This window comes from Pyxicephalus adspersus, chromosome 1 (genome assembly GCF_032062135.1).
Source record: "Pyxicephalus adspersus chromosome 1, UCB_Pads_2.0, whole genome shotgun sequence".
In the NCBI taxonomy this organism is placed as follows: Eukaryota; Metazoa; Chordata; class Amphibia; order Anura; family Pyxicephalidae; genus Pyxicephalus; species Pyxicephalus adspersus.
Window position 1 is genome coordinate 12,738,664 of NC_092858.1, and position 22,375 is coordinate 12,761,038.

The 22,375-nt window shown below is 41.8% G+C and overlaps 1 protein-coding gene across 1 annotated transcript in view; it reads left to right on the plus strand.

Moving 5' to 3' along the window:
* Positions 1–10,406: 10,406 nt before the first annotated feature.
* The window catches only part of FAT3 (FAT atypical cadherin 3), a gene marked incomplete in the record, with an annotated part of 408,024 nt that continues 396,055 nt past the window's right edge, over positions 10,407–22,375 (plus strand). Inside the window, 1 exon segment of the mRNA XM_072402567.1 lies at positions 10,407–10,535.

Genomic DNA, 22,375 nt, shown 5'->3' on the forward strand with positions numbered 1-22,375 from the left:
GACCAGAACAACTCCATGCAGATAGTGTCCTGGCCGAGATTCAAACCTAAACCTAGCGCTGCATACACCACCGTGCTGCCTCATAGTATTTTCCCTGCATCAATGCATTTTTTCTGCTTTTCTCTCCAAATGCACATAGCCAACTTTGTCCTGGTATCATCCAGGTTTACTATTTTCTTCCTTGACTCTGATCCCAGTATAGAGACAGCACAATCCTATAAATCCTGGTGTTTGTGCATCATAAAATCATCACACAAATTAGCTCCTTTCCAGCCTCTCATTATGTGAATTGCAATAAAATTTCAATGTTGCAGAATGATCCCCGAAGGAGATAAGACTGAGGCAATGCATATTTCTGCCTGCAGCAGACTGATAAAATTATCCTGGCCCAGGCAAAGTCACATTGTGAGTGCAATGAATACTTTTTAATGATAAAAAGAAAATGATTTAAAATATTTCTGATTTTGTATATTGTGTCCAGAATTTATTGAAGAAGACTTGTAATGTTATTAAAAGGTCCATTTAATTAGCCGATCGGACATCTGAGTCTGCATCTTCGGAGCTGGACAAATGCCGAGAACATTTTCCTATTTTTGATTCTTCGCACAATGTAATGGGGAATCTTTCATAAAATAATAACTAATTTTATGAATCTATTTTCTACATTTTGATTTTCCTTTTTTTTGTCTTCACATTTCCTGTTACATCAACTCCCCAGTTCTTTACGTTTAACAGCCCTGTAAGGAGTTTTGTGTTTCCTCCCAGAAAACAATTCATTTGCTCCATTTATAATCTGTGGGTCCCCTGGTGTCATGTGACACCACCTGTTGTGAATCAGCATGTCATCCTGAGACAGATGCCGGGGAGTCGGTTATATGAGACGTCAAATTTTCCCTGCGATAGAGAATTTCCAGGACAAAGCCCTCTTGTGGAGACAAAGAAAGGTGAGCCTGCAGTTATTAGTGTCCATTTCTGCTTTTTTTTCACACACAGTTTTGTAAGCAAGTTTTGACTATTTGTAGTATTTTACTAGTTTTTATAAAGTTTTTTTATAAAGGTATATAATAAATGCTCAAAAGCACACTAAATAAAAAAAAAACCTTAAAGAGGAACTAAAGTTGTTGGTAGTTGGTGGGATTTGCCATATTAAGCAGGTAAACAGAATGTAAGTGCCTCCCAGGCGATGTCAGGTCCAGGGCCTGATTGCCCAAATTCAGAGAAGGCACCGTCTTCAGTGCCGTCCATGCACCCTTGCCGATTTTGGCACAGACTTACCCATGTAAAGTCTCCTGGGCGATGACAGGTCCAGGACCTGTCATCGCCAAATCCAGGGAAGGCACCATCTTTGCTGCCAGCTGTGCATACTTGTCAGTTATGGCATATATTTACCCATGTAAAGCTTCACGGAAAATGACTGGTCCAGGACCTGTCTATGCCAATACTGAGGAAGGCACCATATTCAGTGCTGGCTGTGCATATTTACGGATTTTGGCACAGACTTACCCATGTAAAGCCTCCCAGGAAATGACTGCTCCAGGACCTGTCTATGCCAACTCTGAGGAAGGCACCATATTCAGTGCTGGCTGTGCATATTTACTGATTATGGCACAGACTTACCCATGTAAAGCCTTCCAGGTGATGACAGGTCCAAAGCCTTTCATTGCCAAATTCAGAGAAGGCACCATCTTCAGTGCCGGCCATGCCGATTTTGGCACAGACTTACTCATGTAAAGCCTCCCGGGAAATGACAGGTCCAGGACCTGTCATCACCAAATCCAAGGAAGGTGTCATCTTCACTGCCAGTTGTGCATACTTGCCAATTATGGCACAGACTTACCCATGTAAAGCTTTTCAAGCCATGACAGGTCCAGGACCTCTCATTGCCAAATCCAGGAAAGGCACAATATTTAGTGCCAGTTGTGCATTCTTGCTGATTATGGCACATACTTACCCATGTGCAGCCTCCCTGCACCGATGACAGGTCCAGGGCTTGTCGTCTCTATATGCGTCTTTGTCACAGGCTCCAAGGTGGACTTCTAGGAAGATGGCGATCTTCTTCTTGCATTAGAAAGCCACTGATTATGTAACTCCTGTTCATGCACAAGAGTTACATCATGGTGCATCATGATTTTACTACCTACGGTACGTGGCGGGTCATTCTAAATAAAGGGCTGTGAGGTCCTGGTCATTTGTCAATGTTTACCTAAATGTCAGATAAATGAAGATAAGCCTATGGTCAGCCACAGCAGGATAATTGAACCATCCCAACACTTAGTTGACCTAGGGGCTTGGGTATGCAAAGGAAGGTGTTTGGGAAGGCAAGAATTCATGTAAGACCAGAGACTACAAAGCAGGCAAAGGTGTAGACAGTTTTAGGACAAGCCAATCTGCAAAACAAGAGGTCATAGGATGAAGCCAAATAGGGGTCAATTAGTCCTATGAAGTATCCAAAAGCAGAGAAAGTTTAAAGTCTAGTAGCCAAGCAAGGGTGGTTCCAGGAGACAGACATCAGGAAGCCAGACAAAGCTTAGGTTGGCAACAGTGAACAAGTAGTAACAAGTGCACCCAAGTTATTAAACTATAGGCATCACCGGTGAGGGGTGCAGGGTCCGGCCAGGTTTATATAGCCACTGGCCGAAAAGGGGATCAAATGTCCGATAGAGACAAGGTCAAGGAGGCTTCAGGGACAGAACCCCAACTATGATGTGTGCCCAGCATAAAGGTGCGTAGGCATGAATGCACCTGAACCAAGATGCATGGAAAACAAGGATCTGCTGTCTGGGTTTACTATTGGATGACTATATGGGAACAACCAGGAGCAAGTAATTATTGGGTGATATCTTAGATTTTGGCACAATTATTTTATGATCTCATTTTGGATGGCAAGTTTGTGCCAAAGCTAGTGAGTAGTCATGTAATTTTTTCAGTTCTCTATTTATGTCCCTTATTCACTATCTCTATGCTATAATCCTGTCTACTCTTGAACACTGTAGCAAATAATTATTCAGTCAATTCCATAGCAGTGGGATGGTTTAAAGAAAACTAGTCCAATTAAAAGGACAAAAATCATGTTTTAAAATGAGAAGTAAAAACGAATGAATGCTAAATGGATGCACTTGAATTATTTATTCTCACGGGGAGTGAATTAATAAAAAGTTGAGGATTTTCAGCAGTAGTGCCCCTTATGATCAATGACAGCACATGTTACACAGAGAATGAGCAATAAAAGCTTCTTAAATTATTGACGCTTGTCCCTCTTTCCTGGTTCGGATTTACAAAGCTTGGATAGAGGAAGTAGAGATGATTAGAGAATATAAAAGCTCTGCATGGTTGTGGTTCAGAGCTACAATTTTGTATATATTATGATATAGCTTTTCCAGCACCTGGCAGCTATTCCCTCTCTGACCATAGGTTACCCTGGGACTGGTCCGGGGATGGACTAATACTGGGTTACATAGGGGCCCTTTGTATAATAGAACAAAACCAAGGGAATCCTCTCCAGCAGAAAGAGCACCAGGTATGTGGGATAAACTCAGATTACCTTTTAACCTGTTATCCAGGATGAATTTGAGCTGAGCTCCTTACCCAGTGCATGGAGAAATGTTGAGGATTCCTTTGTGTGAAAATGTCCCCCTTGTGTTCTGGGAAAGCTCAACCTGGTCAGATATCTGTCCAACATCTCACTGCTTTTTACAGACAACTGTGTGAAATATATAGTGGGAAGTCAGTGTCCGACTTGTCTTCAAGTGAGCATTTGCATATAGTAAAGAGTGAGTCACACAGTGCACAGACTCATCTACGTATAATGTAAAACTATACATGTAAGCAGTGATAATAGGAATGCTTTAGGTGAAAATGCTGAACTCTCGAAAAAGTCCTGTTCTCCTAATACCTTCTAGCCAGAATTTTAGGTTCCACCCCTGAGCAGCTTGATTAAAAGTATCAAATTAAAAGCAAATTTCAGACATTCTGTTTTTGTTCTTTTATTTTGTGTTTTATACACTTAAATAGTTATGTACTGTCACTTTTGATTTTGACTTGTTTACCAGCTATTTTTTTTTGTTCTGTGCAAAAGAGAATTTCAACCAGCAAGGCTAAGTAAGGGCTGATTATTGCACAAATCCACAACAATAGACACGAGTCATTTTAAACCCACATCAAAACAAAAAAAGCACCACAAACCACCTACATTTTCCATTAATATTAACAAAACTGGGGAAATGTAGGTGAAAGCTGTAGGTGAATGCATCTTAAAAGAAAATAGGAAAAACCAAATTAAACTTTACTATACCGATTCCTATGATTGCAGATAGGGATGAGCAAGAATACCTCTGGCATTTTTGCGAAAATTTCCTTGAACTTCCAATGGGTCTGCAATATTTTGGCAAACAAATTTCGCAGACCCATCGGAAGTTTCAGAAAATTACTACGGGAGGATTCCCAGGGCTGCATTCATTAATGCAGCCCTGGGAATCCTCCTGTGTGCAATCCCCGGGCACTAGAGGTTAAATAGGGAGGTTAAATAAGTCTCCTCTAGTGCTCGCTGATTGGCTGAGGAAAGGAAAATCACGATGACACTTGAGCGGCTTATTGTGATATTTTGGGGGGCTGCACATGAAAGCATTTCTATTTACAAATGCAGGATATTTTTTATCTATCAATCCATCTCTCTCTCTCTTTCTCTATGAGTCTAATTTATTAAAGTTCTCCAAGACCGGAGAATATAGACTACCATGGGAGAATGGATCCTGGAATTGATCTGGTCCAGGATTAAAAATATTTTTTAACCAATAGCAAATGAGTTTGAAGAAAATTAATCCAGGTTTGCTGGATCACCCGGGTTCTCTCGTGAAAGACTATCTTCTCCTTATATAACTTTATTCACATTGGCCTGTTAATTAGTTGAATTTTGTTCACTTTAGGAACAATGATGAATGTAACCACAGTTCTGGTTAGCTAAATTTGTTCCAGAGGTGCTCTGACTGCGAGTGTGACCCTTCCTCATAACACAAGGATGAGGGGAAGATGTTACATAAGACTGAGTCACACGCACAAATAAACACAGACAGATGAATGTGTGAAGCGGGGTGGCATGTACAGTTGCACAAATAAGAGGTATTGGAAAGAAAAGGAAGAGAATGAAGAATTTAACGTTATTGCAAAGTCAGATTTAAAAATAATAATACACTTCCCTGTAATAAATGTTTGGATATACACTAAACTTGGCAATTCGGTGAATATGCATTAGGCTGCACATGAGCAGATTGGTGAATGTATACTAAGCTGTGCATGTTTAAGTGAATTAAACAAAACTGCACAGTGAATGTTCACATCGCTGTTCATTTCCAATGAAAATATACACAAAGTCGTATATGAGCAGCTCAGTGAATGTATACAAAGTTGCACATAGATTGGTCAGTAAATATACATAAAGTTGCCATTTGATGAATATAGACAAAGCTGCCATTGGACACTAAATTGTACATAGGAGACCCAGTGAATGTACACAAAGTTGCACATGGGTGACTCAATGGGCCTAATTTATTAAAACTGTCCATGGCTAGGGAGGATACACTTTCATCAGTGGACCTGGGTAATCTAGCAAACCTGGAATAGATTTCTTCAAAGTCATATGCTATTTGTTAGCAAATGTTTTCAATTCTGGACCAGATCCATTCCAGGTTTGCTGGATCACCCAGGTTCACTGATGAAAGTGTATCCCCTCTATCCTTCGAGAGCTTTATTAAATCAGGGTCAAGGAACATGCACTAAGCTGCACATAGATTGATCAGTGAATGTAGTTGTGAATTGGTGGTTCACTAGACATAGACAAATCTGCATGTGCAGGCCTCAATTTATTTATTTTTATTACAAGAACATTGCTGGTGGGCAGATAAATTGCATTTATTTCAGAAGATACAAGCTGAATCTCTTCCACAATAGCAGTCTTCCCATCACCATTTTATAACATTTCTTCCAATAGGGTCAGAATTATTACAACGTCTCCTAGGGTCGCGTGAGCGTTTTCCATGTGAGTGTGTTCTATAACTTCCTTTCACTTGTTTCCTGCTTGGACAGTTATCTTCAGACTTCCTACACAGGTTTCATTTTCGGTTATAGTTTGCCTTTAAAGTCCTGGTCCAGGAAATTCCAGAACCTGCTGACCCGGCCATCTGTCTGATCATCCCATATGTCTTTCTGGAACTGACAGCCAATGGAAAGGCAATACAAGTGGTACACAGAATGGCATCCCATCTTATTCATATGAAGGCATTGTAAGAATTGATATTCACCCACTACCCACATTTCATCGCATACAGCATTTTCAGCAGAGTTTGCTATTTAAAAAAAGACATTAAAGAACAATCCTCCTCCCCGTACACACACAAGCCAATACTCACATCCCCCAGCGTCTATATTCTCTTGATGGAGCCCAGTTACATCCTTCTTCTTGTCTTGTGACCAATGCATTTGGGCACTCGAGCCATAGCCCTGCTTTTTGGAAGAAGGTCACATGGTCCTTCATACCATCCGTTCATACTTCCTAGCCAGCAAGTATTTAAGGTACATCTAAAGGGTCCTGTGTGGCAGTTTAAACTGGACCTACCTACAGTACCCCCATGTAACACATTAGGTCTGATTTTCTAAAGCTCTCCAAGACTGGAAAAGATATCATAGGGTGATCCAACTAACTTGGAATGGATCTGGTCCAGGATTGAAAACATTTGCCAAATAATAGCAAATGATCCTAAGAAATCTATTCCAGGTTTGCTAGATCACCCAGGTTGTCCTTTGATAGTCTATCTTCTCCAGTCTTGGAGAGCTTTAGGTAATCAGGCCCAATGTATCATCACTCTGTTATAGGAAGCTCCATGGGTTGGACGCAGGATCCAAAAGTTTTCCTGGGAAAGCTGCAGTACAGATACACATTTCATATAATTATGAGATAAATTTTGGATCGGAAGCCATTGTTAAGTTGCAAGTCAGAGACAGCCAAGGTAACAGCATTTTGAGATGCTTTTGCCCTGCAACATATCCCATGATCACAATATTGCTGGAGGTAATGAGCCCTAAGAGTATTCATAAATATCACTGGATTAGAAACTACAACAGTGCCATATTCCAGGTGTGGGAGCAGCAGTATGGTTGTTACCTTGCAACGTATGAGGGATTCCAATTCTAATTCGGAGTCTGTTATCAGAGTCCATGATGAAGCGGACTAATAGAGCCCATGGATCTGTCCATTTTATTTTCCCCTCTGTCATAAAACATTCACCACTACACAGTGTAGATTGAAGATTCACTAATGACACCACAAAGGTGCGGCACCTCGGCACTGCAGGTATTTGTTTTAGCTCTGGTAAGGTTCATGTTAAATAACTTTTTACACCCCTCATCTATGATCCATAACAGCTTAAAGCCTAAATTAAAGGCAGCTACCTCTAGGTACCTGCAGGAAACCTTTCAACACCTTGTGGAATGGCTGGGAGCCAGGGGACGGGAGGGGGGATTTGGGAGTCGGAGCAGGAAAGGAGGAGAGGATTGCAGCCAACACTGCTTTCATTTTATTTTTGTGGCTCTTTGAGGAGCTACTGAAATTTTAAATTCTTTTTTAAAATGTTGAGGTTGGACATTAACCCATTTACCCCTCCACGATTAAAGTAAAACTCATAAGTGTATATGAACTATTATTTTAAAAGCAGTCAGTGTATATACCTCAATATGCCCTGGTATCAACCTCGGTCCCAGGACTTCATGGATTGATGTAAGAAGAAGAAGTAGAACTAAGAACCAATCTACTAGATTGTAAGCTCTTCGGGGCAGGGTCCTCTCCTTCTGTGTCAATGTCTGTATCTGTCTGTCATTTGCAACCCCTATTTAATGTACAGCGCTGCGTAATATGTTGCACTATATAAATCCTGTTTATTAATAATAATAATAATAATAATAATAATAATAATCAGATCACATGCTGATTGGAGAATGCTGATTGGAAGAGAAAGCAAAAACACAAAAAAAGGGATAAGCCTATCACTCTGCTGCTTCTTTTTTCATTGTGGAGTTATGGGCTGGGTGGGTTAAAGGCCAATTTGGGCTTACAGGAAGTGTTAATGAATTTCCCTACCCCTAATCCCATCACATTGATGACTTCTAATGATAGTAAAGAAATACTGCCAGGACAGTTCTGGACTAAGGTGTGTATTGCAGCAAAAGTTTTGTGTCATTATGTTCTTTTAAAAGGCGATCACCCCCCTCTGATGTTCACCTTCGTCACACTGCTCCACCACTCATTTAATCTGATCTGACAGAAACAGCTAGGACTTCTGGGTATGGGGTACCATGTCACCGTTTCCCCTCTACTCAGGAGCCACTTCTCCAGCTGAACATCCAATCATTAAACAAGGGAACAGGGTGGGGATTTCATGGCTGTCCTGGCCAATTAGGCAAGGCCATTCAAAACACCCCTTTAAAATGTGACTGCGCCCACAAACTGTATGGTAATCCCCCCACCTCTTAGATTGAAAGCTCTTGGGGGCAAAGTCCTCTCCTCCTCCTGTGTCACCCTCTGTATCTGTCTGTTATTTACAACTCCTATGTTCATCGCTGCGTAATATGTTGGCGCTATATAAATACTGCTTAATAATAATTTAGTCTAATTCACCATTACTACATGGAGTGTGTTGTTTCTTCCATCCCCTGTCGGAAGTTATTTATAAAATTATTTATAAAATTAAAAAATAGGTTGGCACACTGGAAGTGCATTCGGGGTGGCATGCAAAATAAAAAGAACCCCTGTGTGCTAAGGGCTCATTCACACATATGCACCGCTCGCATGCTCATGCTATTAGTTAGTATGCAGTTTGCAAAGAAGCTACTCAATGTTTGACAGGGGTCCTTAAATAGTACCTGAGCTATTTATGGGGCACATACTATAATGCATTACCCTAGTATGCAGCGCTGTATACTCCAAAGTCACGTGGAGGTGCCATTAAGATTGTTTGCCACCACGCAGTGTGTGTGTTACCATGTAGCTGATATAGCATGCACTGCCACGGCATGGAGCAGAAATATCAATGTGTCCAATGGCATGCTGATTTGTCATGCATTATGGCAACATGGGTTAAAACGCAGCTACAATGCACATATGTGAAGCCAAGGGATCCTAGCACTCATCAAAGGAGGATGGGGGGTGCTGTGCTCAGTAGAATTTGTGATCTAAGGTTACGTACACACGTTCAATATTTGTCGATCCTTCACGATCCTTTCCAATGACAAAAGACTGAAAGATGCATGAACGAGTGATGACCATACAGACGGGGGGGGGGGGGGGAGAATGCCAGGACGGATCCATGAACGATGTTGGACGAGCGCTGTACACACGCCAGATTTTTGTCTTCTGCTATCCCTGAGTCAATTATCATCTGATGTGTCTACAATCTATTATGAATGCTGCAGCCAGACTCATCCATCCTTCCCTCCGCTCCTCTTCCGCTGACTCTCTTTGTAGTTCTCTTCATTGGCTTCCATTTCACCTTAGAATCAAATTCAAGCTCCTGTGCTTTGCCCTCAAATCCTTCTACAGGTATTGTCCCACTTACCTTTCTGACCAAATAGAAAAAAATACTCCCCTAGCCGCTCTCTTCACTCCTCAAATGACCTACTAATCACTTCCTCACTCATAACCTCATCACACGCACGGCTCCATGACTTTTCTAGAGCTGCCCTGACTCTCTGGAATCGTCTTCCTCGTCCTATTCAGCTTGCTCCTACCTTCTGCTCTTTTATAAAAGCATTCAAAACACACTTTTTAAAACTTGCCTACCCGTCTTCTGTCTCTTAAACCCTCACTACATCCCACCATCACATATCTCCCCTTTTATTGTGTAATACTCCCCTATCTCTCCTCCTGTGTCTGTATTAGTCTGTTATTTGCAAACCCTATTTAATGTACAGGGCTGTGTAATATGTTGGTGTTATATAAAACCTGTTTATTAATAATAATAATATTAATAATAATAATAATAATAATAATATTAATAATGTGTATATGTAGCCAAAATCTGTATCAGCTCTTTTAAAAACTAAAGCAAAAAAAAAAACAAAAATAGAAAACAAGTAAGAAAAATATATGTTACCAACAATATTCATAAATGAAGCTCTACTTTCCATTGCACAATATGCAGAATTAGCAGCATGAAGCTCCATTGCAGCTCAGGGTTCTGTATAGCACCCTAAAGGACAGCACAGAGTGATGCAGCAGTGTGAGAAGTGAAAGGCAGGGTGAAAAGACAAAACCCAGGCAGGCAGGCAGGCAGGGTTCCCCAGTAGGCTGCGCTGTGATTAGAGGGATGGGAATAACAGCAAAGTCTGGAGGAGTGAATAGAGAATCCAGCTCCCAGTCTATAGGCAGCTACAGCTCAGGGCTGGCTGTGTGTGTGCAAGGAGGCAGCAGATTGATTCTATAACCAGCAGCTTCATTCCCTTTCTGCCACATGGATTTCTATTAGGATCCACACACCTGGGAGCCTGCACAGGTAAGTGCCCCTATGGGTCATTGTGTTGTGTTCTTGTCTAGGAGAAGTTTGTGCCACCTTGCTCTAAAACTTTGAGTCTGTGTGAACTGAGGACAAGCACTGATCTGCTAGCACTTCTCTGCTGATCTGTAATAATCTGTCACCTGGAATTGAAGCTACTATGCTGCAGCTTGGTTACTATCTTGCAACCTGTGGCAACCTCTGTTTCCAGCAGCGCAGGTGATCTCTGGTTGCTATAGGCTTTAACATCCCCTCGCCGCCTTATTAAATCATACCACGGTCTACATTTACATGCAAGCATGTATGTATGGTATGTACGTGTGCAGGTGCATGTTCATCACTCATCAAACTCTAAAGGATTTGCTGGAATTCAATGCAACGACGGATCTCTGATTTAATAGCATGCAGCACTATGTATTGTAATGTCAGGCTGCACACAGCCATGCATAATGCATATACCCACAAGGCGGTATATGTGTTTACGCATTTAGCAAGCCTGTCAGATAATGATGGGGGTGGTGATGGTGGGAAAATTATCTCTGTGTTTTGTCGACAGGGAACAACGTTTTCTATTCTGGAATCTTGGCGAGGAAGAGGTTAAGTCGCATTAAGATGCTGGCAGTGGTAACGACGGCTGCAAGGGTGCCGCACGTAGATTATCGTGCCCGAAGCGTTGGCTGTCCGGTAGGGAATGCATTTTGATTGCAGAGTCAGCCTTTGCGATGGGGAAGTTTCCTCGGTCTGGTGGGTGACTGATTGCTGTATGGCACACAGAGGACTGATAATTCCGAGGGACGGAGAGATTTAGTGAACTCTTTCGACTTTCCTCTGCGTCCGCCAAGCTCATTTGCATGCAAGGGTGCTGACTTCATTAGGTGTACTCAGGGACAAGGGGACAATGGTAATCCCCCTCCTCCTCCTTCTCCCTATTCTTCATCTCCTGGTACACAATCCACAAAAAAGCCAAAGGCAAGGATTTTCCTTAATTCTCTCAGTTCTTTACCGTCCGCCAGGAGCAACGACTCAGATTCATCATATAACACATTATTATCCTAGGAGCCAGGGGGAATCTCAGCGCTTTGAGAGTTAACGCATCTTCTATAGATATTTCATTTTTTTTTCTTTTCTTTTTATGCAACTTGAGGCAAAACCTGCTAGCGTGTGCATTGCGCCGAGACTTAATTGAATCCACTGCGTTGTGCATGTAACGGTGACAGTTGAATAGAATTCAGCGGGATTAGAATTGACTTTGGAATCTCGCCCTGCCGGTGACAATGCCGCGCACTGTATTGTGTCATGCGTCGGGATACTCCCGGCCCAACCGACTGTCTGATGGTCCTGCGGTGTTTCAAGTGTACCTGTTGGCTGCCTGTGACGGTGACAATTGTTTAGGAAACCGAGGCGTTCAGTTTTTATGTTCTTTTTATTTTAGGACATTGAATTAAAGAGCAGGATGCTGCCAGTGAGTGGGGCAGATTCAAGTATAGATTCGAGTGCAATATATTATAGGGGGTCAGATTGCAATTTTGATTGGTAGAGACTGTGATTGGTTGCTGTGGGTTACAGCATTTAGTGGTATCTTTTCAGTAGATTTTAGTACTAGGAGATGAGCATTGGTAGTTGGTGAAGCAGAGAGTAATATAACTTAACACTTCCCTGTTGTAACCCTCCCAACATTAACCTTCTCCGTAACTCCCATAACAACCTAACACTAACCTTCCCTGTCCCCCCCCCCCCCCCCAAATCAACTCCTACACTAATTTTCCCTGTAACCCCCATATTAATCCCAAGACCAACCTTCACTGCAATCCCATAATAACCTCACACTAACCTTCCCTTTTACCCCCATAATACCCCATACATACCCCATACTACATTAACCCTTCCTAAAATCCCTTTAATAACCCCTGTACCCCTTACACTAACTTTCCCTGTAACCCCCATAATAACCCAACAATAACCTGCCCTGTATCCCCTAAAATAACTCCTACACTAACATTCCCTGTAACTCCCATAATAACCTAACACTAACCTGCCATGTACCCCCAATAATAACCCCTACACTAATTTTACATGTAACCCCCATATTAACCTCAACATTAACCTTCACTGCAATCCCATAATAACCTCACACTAACCTGCCCTGTAACCTCAATATAAACCCCTACACTAACTTTTTCTGTAACCCCATAATATCCCCCATGCTAACCTTTCTTTAACCTCCATATTACCCAGCTTTCACTTTAACCTCTATAATACCCACCACTACCCTTCCCTTTTTCTCCCCTTCTTCCATATTTCCATTAACCCCCTATAATAACCCAACCAATACCACTAACCTTTCCTGTAACACTGACATTAACTGTCCTTCTAACCACCATATTAATCCTACTGTAAACTTTCCGGAACCCCTAAAATACCCTCTACAATAACCTTCCTTGTACCCCTATAATACCCACCACTAGCTTTCCCTCCAACCCCCTATGTTTCCAGTAAATCCCATAATAACCCAACTCTAACCTTCCCTGTAATCCCTTATAATAACCCCTACCTTCCTAGTAGCTCCCCTTAATAATTTCATACTAATGTCACCCGTCTCCCCCAATAACAACCCAATACTAACCTTCTCATATTAACCCAAGACCTAATTTTCCCTATGGTCCCCATAACCCCTTCAATAACCTTCCATGTAGCCCCCATAACTTCACTTTTATAACATTTATGCCCCTTAGATTACTCCTCTCGCTAATAACCCTGCCTGTAAAATCTTCACCAACCCTCCCCATACCCCCGACCCTCTACCTAGTCTTAGCCTTAGGTCACTCTGATCACACAACCACATGTGACTGTGAGCACCGGGCAGATGCTGCGTAACATTTGTGGTATTTGGGGTCTACCAGGGCAATGACGAGTCCCAATAACTGCCCATCAATATTGGTCCTAAATGATTTATACTTTTATTTGAGCATTCTGATGGCAGCTGGCAAACTCCATGTGAGTGGATAAGCTTACTGATGGACATTAAACCCATCACCCTGGCACTGTAAAGCCACAGTGAGTACTACCAGGTTTTTACTGGTTTCATGCTTGCAGCAGGATTAAATGTTAAGGATCAATCACTTTTCTTACAACAGATGTCAGCATTGGACAACATGTAAAAGTTGTGGACCAAATAAACTTCTGTAGGACCTGTGGAAGGAGGTGAGGTGGTGCCCATTGCTGCATCATACTCAAAAAAAGACAAAGCTGATTTAAAGGGATACCCCGGTAATGAATACCCTCATTAATACAAAACAATCAGATTTTTGTTTCCCTCTTTGATGTCAATAGTTTCTTGAGAATAATTAGGCTTGTACATGCAGGCTATTTTAGATCTGGAATTTGATGCACACAAGTCCTGGAAGGTGACAACTGCCCTAGAGGCATCCATTGTTCCTCATGGCAAGGGCTAAAGTGGCTCCTGCTGAAACATGTGCGGGCCCCGAGGGCCCCCTTACCTAAATGATGTAAACGTGTGATGGAGATAAGCATGATCATATCATCACGTCTGCCCCTGCAAAGCCATATAAATTCCAAAATCTAATGCTACATGAGCATCTCTAGATATTTTGGAATCAATCAATTTGCAATCAACTACATATAATAAAACCTATTGATGAAGTCAAGCCAGTGGAGAGAATTCTACATTTTCTTTATGTTTCCTCCTCAACATTGTGATTCCCAAATAATTAAGGAAGAACCCTGGTCTTAAAGATTTCCTGTATGCACATATATTGCTGTGAATGCAAATGCAATTGTCCAGGGAAGCCAATGATGTGCATAATATAAGAGCTGCCCCTGGCTTCCCTATATTTGGCCCCGGACCCAGAACCAAGTTGGGTTGAACTTGAAAAACTTGATCAGATACTTTTCTCTGAGTAGAGAATATGCCAAGTCATTGATTAAGTAACCCAGGCATTTTCAGCTGGTACTATCCAAGTAACTGTTACCAGCTGGTAAAGTCCTGATCTACATACTATGTTTGGGTTATCTACCTCTAAACTGGGCAAATCAAGGTGTATGTCTGGGCACAATAACGTGTTCAGTACATCTCTGCATCCATGCTCATTTCCTTATAGTTTGTCATTTTAAAAGTTTTAAAGCTACTAAAAAATACTTTTTGATGTGAATAGAAATTGATGAGCTCCTCACTTTTTGTTTGGGCTGACAACGCTGCCTCCGCTGCACAGAAATCCCAATCTGGTTGTCAGCTCTGCTTAGTTCTGCCTTGCTGTGGTAGTGGGGAGGGGCTTATACTGGATAAAAATGAAGGGGGGGTTCTATGTGCCTTGTTTTGTATACTTTTGTGATTCTTTTCTAAGAATTGGAGTGTGAAAAAAAGTGAATGCCCATTTATTACCCCACCACCACCCCCATCACCACCACCGCCCCCTTCCATTACCAAATTCGACCCTAAAAATTCTTTCCGATTGCCTTTTATGAGTGCTAATCTGGTTGAGCAAAGTACATGCTGTCACCAATCCCCTTCTGATATCACTTCTGCAACTCCACTTTTGGATCCCTAGTGGACCCCCCTATTGGTCAGCCAATAGAAAGCGTCCACATAACCCAAGTAGGGATGTGAATACCCAAAGACAGACCCCAGGACTCGAGCGCCAAGTGACCGCTACCTCTCCTGTACTGCAGCCCCTGGGAGAGGGAGGGGCTAGGACAAGAGCCAATCAGGTGTCCTGCACACAAAAATCTAAGAACTGGTAGGAGGAAGTGAGCAGAGGGATAACTAGATTGATCAGTCCCTTGCTCTTTCATATTCCAATCAGCAGGCTTGTGTTAGAGATGGGAAATCTTTAAATCATTATTTATAATGTGAATAGTATCTGTAGTATGACCAAGATATACAAGTCCTTCAGTTCCCATCAATGAATCTGTATGCTTTAATTGCAAGCTTGAGTCTAGTTTAGGGATGGGGGTGACAAAGGAAGTGTGATGGGGGGTTAAATTTCATTTTCTCTAGCAGTTAATTTATGCAGAGATTGCCCCAGATTCTTGCTTGTGCTTTGTGTGGTCGTGATCTATAAACAGCGTTCCGTTGCCTTCATTCCCATCGCTGTGATGTGTCATTGTGACCCCATGGAAGCAATCTATGGATGAAGAGATACAGAGCCTGTCACACAAAGTATGAACGCTCGGCGGGAATCCGTTACGTCTCCACGAAAACATTTTTTTTTCTTTTTTTGAATTTTAAAACCAAGCCTTTGTGCCCGCTAATCGTTTTCCTGGATGCTGCCAAGAAAAACAACTTCCATCGCTCTTTTCACTGGCAGTTTCTACGGTTACGGGTGTAATGCGGTGAACAGAATGTGAAAAGTGATCTCGGAGAGAGAGCCAGACTCTCCCAATGGGGACAGCCTGGGAGACGACGGCTGAAAAAGACAGATCCCCGGCGCTGGGACTGCGTTATTGTCCGGGACACTTTGTTGTCCCAGCTCTGTCCAGATCAGATATGTGTAAAGTGGACCTGTCATGGAGCACAGCCCGAGGGGGTAGCTTTGTCCCCTGCAGAAGTTATCCTAATCCGGGGCTCAAATATAAACCCATCACCGTTTAGCTCTGAAAATAATAACAGGTGAATGTGAGCCACATTGCCAGCATTTAGAAAGAACAATTCTGAAAAAGCGTGCATTGAGCTCCATTGGAGTGACTTTACCTCTTATTATTATTACACAGTATATATATAGCGCCATCATATTACGCACAGCTGTACAAATGCATAGTCATGACACTAGCTGTGCCTCAAAGCCGCTCACAATCTAATGTCCCTACCATAGCCATATGTCTTTCATACAGTCTAAGGTCAATCTTGGGGGAAAGTCAATTAACCTAATGTCATGTTTTTGAAATGTGGAAGAAAAGCCACCCAAACACAGGAAGAAACTGCAAACTCCATGCAGATAGTGTCCTAGATGAGATTCAAACCCGGGACTTAGAGCTGCAAAGATGCTAACCATTGAGCCACTGTGCTGCCCAGGCTGAGATGATGTCACCAGTCTGCTGCAGGCAGGAGGAATCATTTCCTTAACTCCCTTCCCATTCAGTTATCAGACTGCAACATTGTAGCACAAAGTGAGGCTGATCTGTATCAGGTGACAGGTGCAGCAGATGGTCACATGACAAATGCCCTGGCATTGGATACTTGATCATGTGATCAAATGAAGAAATGATGGGTTACAAGCAGTCATTTCCCCAAGCAATGTGTGTGAACATTTAGGTTTCTCTGCTGCTGGACATGTGTGTGTACAGAACAGAAAAGAAAATCAATCAGTCAGCTGCTAAAAGCATGTACACGTCAGATTATTTTTGCCCGAGACGAATAGTTTTGTTTATCTCGGGCGAAAATCTGAACCATGTATGGTGATCCTGCGACATCATTTATCAATCTGCCATGGTGGATGGATGAATGGATAATCAAGAGTGATTACTTTGCATTCCAATGGAAAAGAGCACAGTGGGGTGCAGCTTGCTGGACCTCCCCCCCCCCTCTATAGAACAGAATGGCTCTGTGTGTATGGGGCTCATTCATATATTTGTCACTGGAAATGATCAAAAAGATCATTTCCATTGATTGTCATTTGATGGGGTTTTACACTACAATATTGTTAATGCTGCTTTACCTTTGTGTACTGTCCACAATACCCGGATTCCAGAGGGGCTCTGCCCATGTGCAATACGAATGTCTGCTTTATGGAGCCAGTGCTGTCCACTTGTTCTTGTTATATTTTCTTTATTTTCCGTTTAAACATCAAAAGTGATTGTGAGTATGACTAGGCTGACATAAAGTCTGACCATGGCACCAATCTTAATACATCACCTTGTATGTGTGTTGTAGACAGCATACAGTCAATATATCTACTTTGATCAAAAGAGGGTCCGACTGCTACTTATATTACTAAAATTGGGGTGAACTGATGAATATCAAATATGTTTAAAACCTGAAATACCTGAGCAGGTAGGCTTCACTCTTTGTATGCATTGGAAGATTGTTTTTAAATATTATTCACACCATTATGGTTGGGAATCTGGTATTTCACCCATTCATCCATTAATGTCACCTTCTTCAACCAATATTCCATGTAGGAGCCCTTAGGTTACAGAGAGCCCTACACTCCCCATCCCTTAATGAAAATGATTGTATCTACAGTTCTGGGTACATTGAGGCCATCAGTAAATAAGAAATAAAAGAATTTGTTATTTTTGGTGAATTTGTCAACCCAATCATAAATTTAGAAAGTAAAAAAAAAATTAGTGAATGTTTACATTGGTGCTCAGTGGAGAAACTCTTCTTTTTCTTAGTGGGTTGTGTATTGTCTGTTTGAATTGGTGCTTAGTGGTGTTACCTTTAGATTTGTGGTTAGTGGGAAAAGTACTCCCTTATAATGGTGGTAAATGGAATTATGGCTCAGTACACAAAGAACCCCCATAATGGTGGTCATTGGGTAAGGTGACCACCCAACATTGGTGGTCAATGGGAAAACTTCTCCCGTTTATCAGAATTTGTTGGGTAGAACATCTCTTACATTATTGGTATTGGGAGGAATGCCAGTTACATTGGTGATGAATAAAATAGGTGCCGCCCCATTGCTGGTTAGTGGAGGCCTCTACTTACATTGGTTATCAGTAGGGGGGGAGGGTGATTCCTTACATTTGTGGAAACAGTACCAGATCAGTAAGTATTGGCAAGGATGCCTCCTACACTGTTTTTTTTTAGCAAGAAAGATGCCCTCTAAAATTGCTAATCATTGAGAACAATGAACCTTACATTGGTGGTCAGCAAGAGAAATGCCCTGGTCAGTGGAAGAGGCCCTTTCCTAAATTGGTGATCAGTGGAAGAAGTGTCCCCTTATATAAGTAATAGGGCACAATTCCCCTTACAAAGGTTATCAACAGGAGAGGGGACCTCCTATATTAATCAGCATTTAGAGGAGGACATCCATGCATTAGTTTTGGAGAGAAGAATGCCATGTAAAATTGGTGCCAGATCTATACAACCCCTGGTAATCTGGTAATTCCAGGATTATCACTCACTTTTGCCCCATATAGTATAATGTTCAGTGTCATAATGGCCAGACCCGTGTGTTGTCACATTGGGACATGCCTAGAAGAATACAAGTAGAAAGCTTAGGTGACAGTTGTCATCTTCATAGGATCTTCGAAGACCTTTGGATGAAAAGGATTCAGGAAGACATCAAAAGAACCATTCTACACAGGGGGGTTAGTTGAGTTTTTTATAAATTTAGTATGCAAGTTTAATTTATTGGTAGACACTCTTTGAAATATTTCTACACCATATCAAAGCCGACATATTACGAGATATAAGTATACAAAAAAAATTCATAATGCTTTGCCTATTTTTTGCTTCCTATATTATGGCACAGACATTTACATAGCCGGCGGTCCAATATAACACCGTCAGTTTCCATAAATAAACCAGTAGGCACAGAGAAAACCTTATTAGCGCCAATGCTTCCAATAGAAAACACTTAATTGTTGATTTAGCTCCAGTTTATTTTATTTGCTGGGGATGGGGGTAGGCTGGACAATTCAATTATGTATTCCCTGAAAATCTTTTCTCTTTTATGAAAGTTCATTAACTGTCAATCATCAGGAAGGAAGCAATGTACTCCATGCTTTCTCCTACTCCTAAAGCACTCTGTTGCAAGATTTCCCAAAATGGCAAAAAATTCAGGCATTCACTTATTGCATTATTAACAACTGATTGCTTTGTGAGCCCTGCATCCCAAAGTATATCTATACTGAGCTGCAAGGCAAATTGCAGGCATCTCTTGTGAAAAGATTTAGTATTTTAGTATAATACCATGATACATTAATGGTTAAGGGGACACTGCAACTTTTTTATTATAGCACAGACATTCCTCAGGTGCTTACATTCTTGTCCTGGTCCTGTAACTTTCACCTGCGCAACCTTTCCAAAATCCGCCCCTACTTGTCTCCAGGACCATGCCTGCTTTAGGTTTAGACTTTACTTACAATCTGCTTATTCCTAGCTCAGCTGCATGCTTGCTCCAGGGCAGGCAACACTGGTTAAGTGCTTTCTCCAGGTAAGACTTTTTGTCTTCATGCTTGCTCCTGGTCATACTTTACTGACTGCAGTCTTTCACCAGGACAGTCTACAAGTTACTATTAACCATTATAACCATTAAACCCATAGAGAATGCCCATCACACTTCTTGATATACTGCTGACCACTGGAGGGAGCACTCACAGTTCTGTCTATGATTGAATCATAGCAGTCAAAATAGGGAACAGCAAGCAAATAAATGCTGCAAACCTCATCCAATAAACTGCCTTTAATCTATTGTTATGGTAATAACCTGTTCTTGGAATACGATATGATTTCCTTTTAATATGAAGAAAGATTACAGTCACCCAGCTGTTCAATGAATACACATGCAACCCAAACACACATTTTACATAAACCTGGAATTTTCCTTTAATTAAAATCTATTGTTACATCACAATTCATATGAAAACAGCAGAAAATATTTATTTTATGTGGCACTGATAAACAGAAGCGCATCGTGCTTCCACTCTATAGTCCAGGGACCTGAGCTTCCTACAAATATCCCAGCGGTCCCAGTGGGCCCCGGCAGAGATTAATGTAGTCACGGCAGTGTACATAGCATCTCCGAACAATGTATGCGTACACAGAAACACATGAATAATGAGCGGTACAGGAGGCAAGGACAGCACTGTGGAGAAGGGATCTCTGCCCTGTAGCGCTCACAATCTGCCATTAATCTAGACGTATTTTCCTGAATAATAACCCCATCACCCAAAAAAGATGTTTGTAGAATTGCTGAAGAATACATGATCAGGGTAAACTGGGTTCCTGCAGATGATGATGAACCTAAAGTATCAATCCAGGGGTCATAAATGTCATCCATGTGACTGAACAACAAAAGTCCTGGTGAGTATTGGGTAGCTAAGGAAGGAATGTGTCATATTTTAGCACCATATGGAGAACTGCTGAGGAATGCAAGATTAGGTTCCCGCAGAAGAATCTGAAGTCCAAGGGTTGGAAATGTCATCCATTTGGTTGGGGCTGAAACCCTTGGTAAGTTTTGGGTAGCCAGGGAAGGAATGAGACGTATTTTAGCTTCATATTCAAAACTGTTGAGGACTACAAGATCAGGCGAAATTAGGTTCCTGCAGATAATGAGGAACCTGTAGTATCATTCCAGGGTCAAAAGTGTCATCCTTGTGGCAATGCAACAAAAGCCCTGGGGGTAGCCAAGGAAGGAATAAGTCATATTTTACCTCTATATGCTGAAGAATGGAAAAATTAGGTTCCTGCAGATGTTGAAAAATCTGAAGTATGACTCCAAGGGATGGAAATGTCATCCATATGGCTGGGCCTGACACCCCTGGTCAGTTTTGGGTAGCCAAGGAATACGGGGTCATATTTCAGCTTCATGTGAAGAACTGCTGAAGAATGGATGTTCGGGAAAAAAATAGGTTCCTGCAGATGTTGGGGAATCTATAATATCAATCCAGATATGTAAATGTCACACATGTGGCCGGGCAACAAAAGCCCTGGTGAGTTTTAGGTAGCCAAGGAAGGACTGTGTCATATTTTAGCTCCATATTCAGCTGAAGAATACAAGTTCAGGCACGAATAAGTTCCAGCAGCTGTTGAGTAACCTGTAACATCACTCCAGGGGTTGTAAATGTCACCCATGTGGCTGGGTAACCAATGAAGGACTGTGCCATATTTTTCCATATGCAACAATGTTGAAGAATGCAAGATCAGGCACAATTTGGTGCAGATGATGGGGAACCTGTTGTATCACTGCAAGGGTTATACATGCTGTCCATGTGTCTGGGACCAAAAGCCTTGATGGGTTTTGTGTATCCAAGGAGGGACTGTGCCATTATTTCACTGTTTCTCAACCAGAGTTCTGTGCAACCCTTCCTCCGTAGGTTTGCTAACGGGTTCTTTGAGCAATGACCAATTTGTGCATCTCAAGTCAGTGTAACTGTCACCAGTGGTCTTTTTTGGCATTATGAGGGATATTTTATTATACTGACCACCGTATTCTTGTACTGTGTGTGGATGTAGTAATCATAGCAGGGGTTCTCTAAAAGCCTGAAAAATATTTCACGTACCTTTAATGTGCTGCACCCTTCCTGCTGCACCCCCCTTCCACCTACGAGGAGTAGGAGATGTCTTCAAAGTGAAAAGAAGTCCTACCTTGGTACATGACACCATTATAGGTGTCTTTGGAAGACTTCTACTGTTTAGGAGATAACTATAGAATTTAACATTATATCCCATTGGTCACACTGGTAACAATGACCGAAGGTAGAACTATGTTCAGATGGGTGGTGGGAAGAGGTGTTCTTGGACCATTCCCAAGTGCTGGTACCTGGCATTCCTCTTGGTTGCCCCAACTACAGTGCTGGTTCTTAATGAGCCAGCATTTCAACAAATGACAATGAGTGGTACTGAACTGCTCACTTTATTCATATTAATTCTCAATTGGTGGCTGTGGGTGGGAAAGTACATGTAGTGACTCAACCCTGAGCTGTGTTCATGGCATAAGGGAGTGGTAAGTGCACTGCCAGCTCACCATCTGCCTGCACTTAAAGCCTGAAGGTGAATCCAACCATAAGACACTCAACAACCATAAGACACTCAACAACAATAAGAGCCTACTGGAGATCTAATCAATATCACCAACCCAAAATTAGGAAAATGTCTTCTCTGGAGTTTTACATTGATTTTCGGATGGTCTTAGGAGGTGAAAATTGTGAAAAATGTA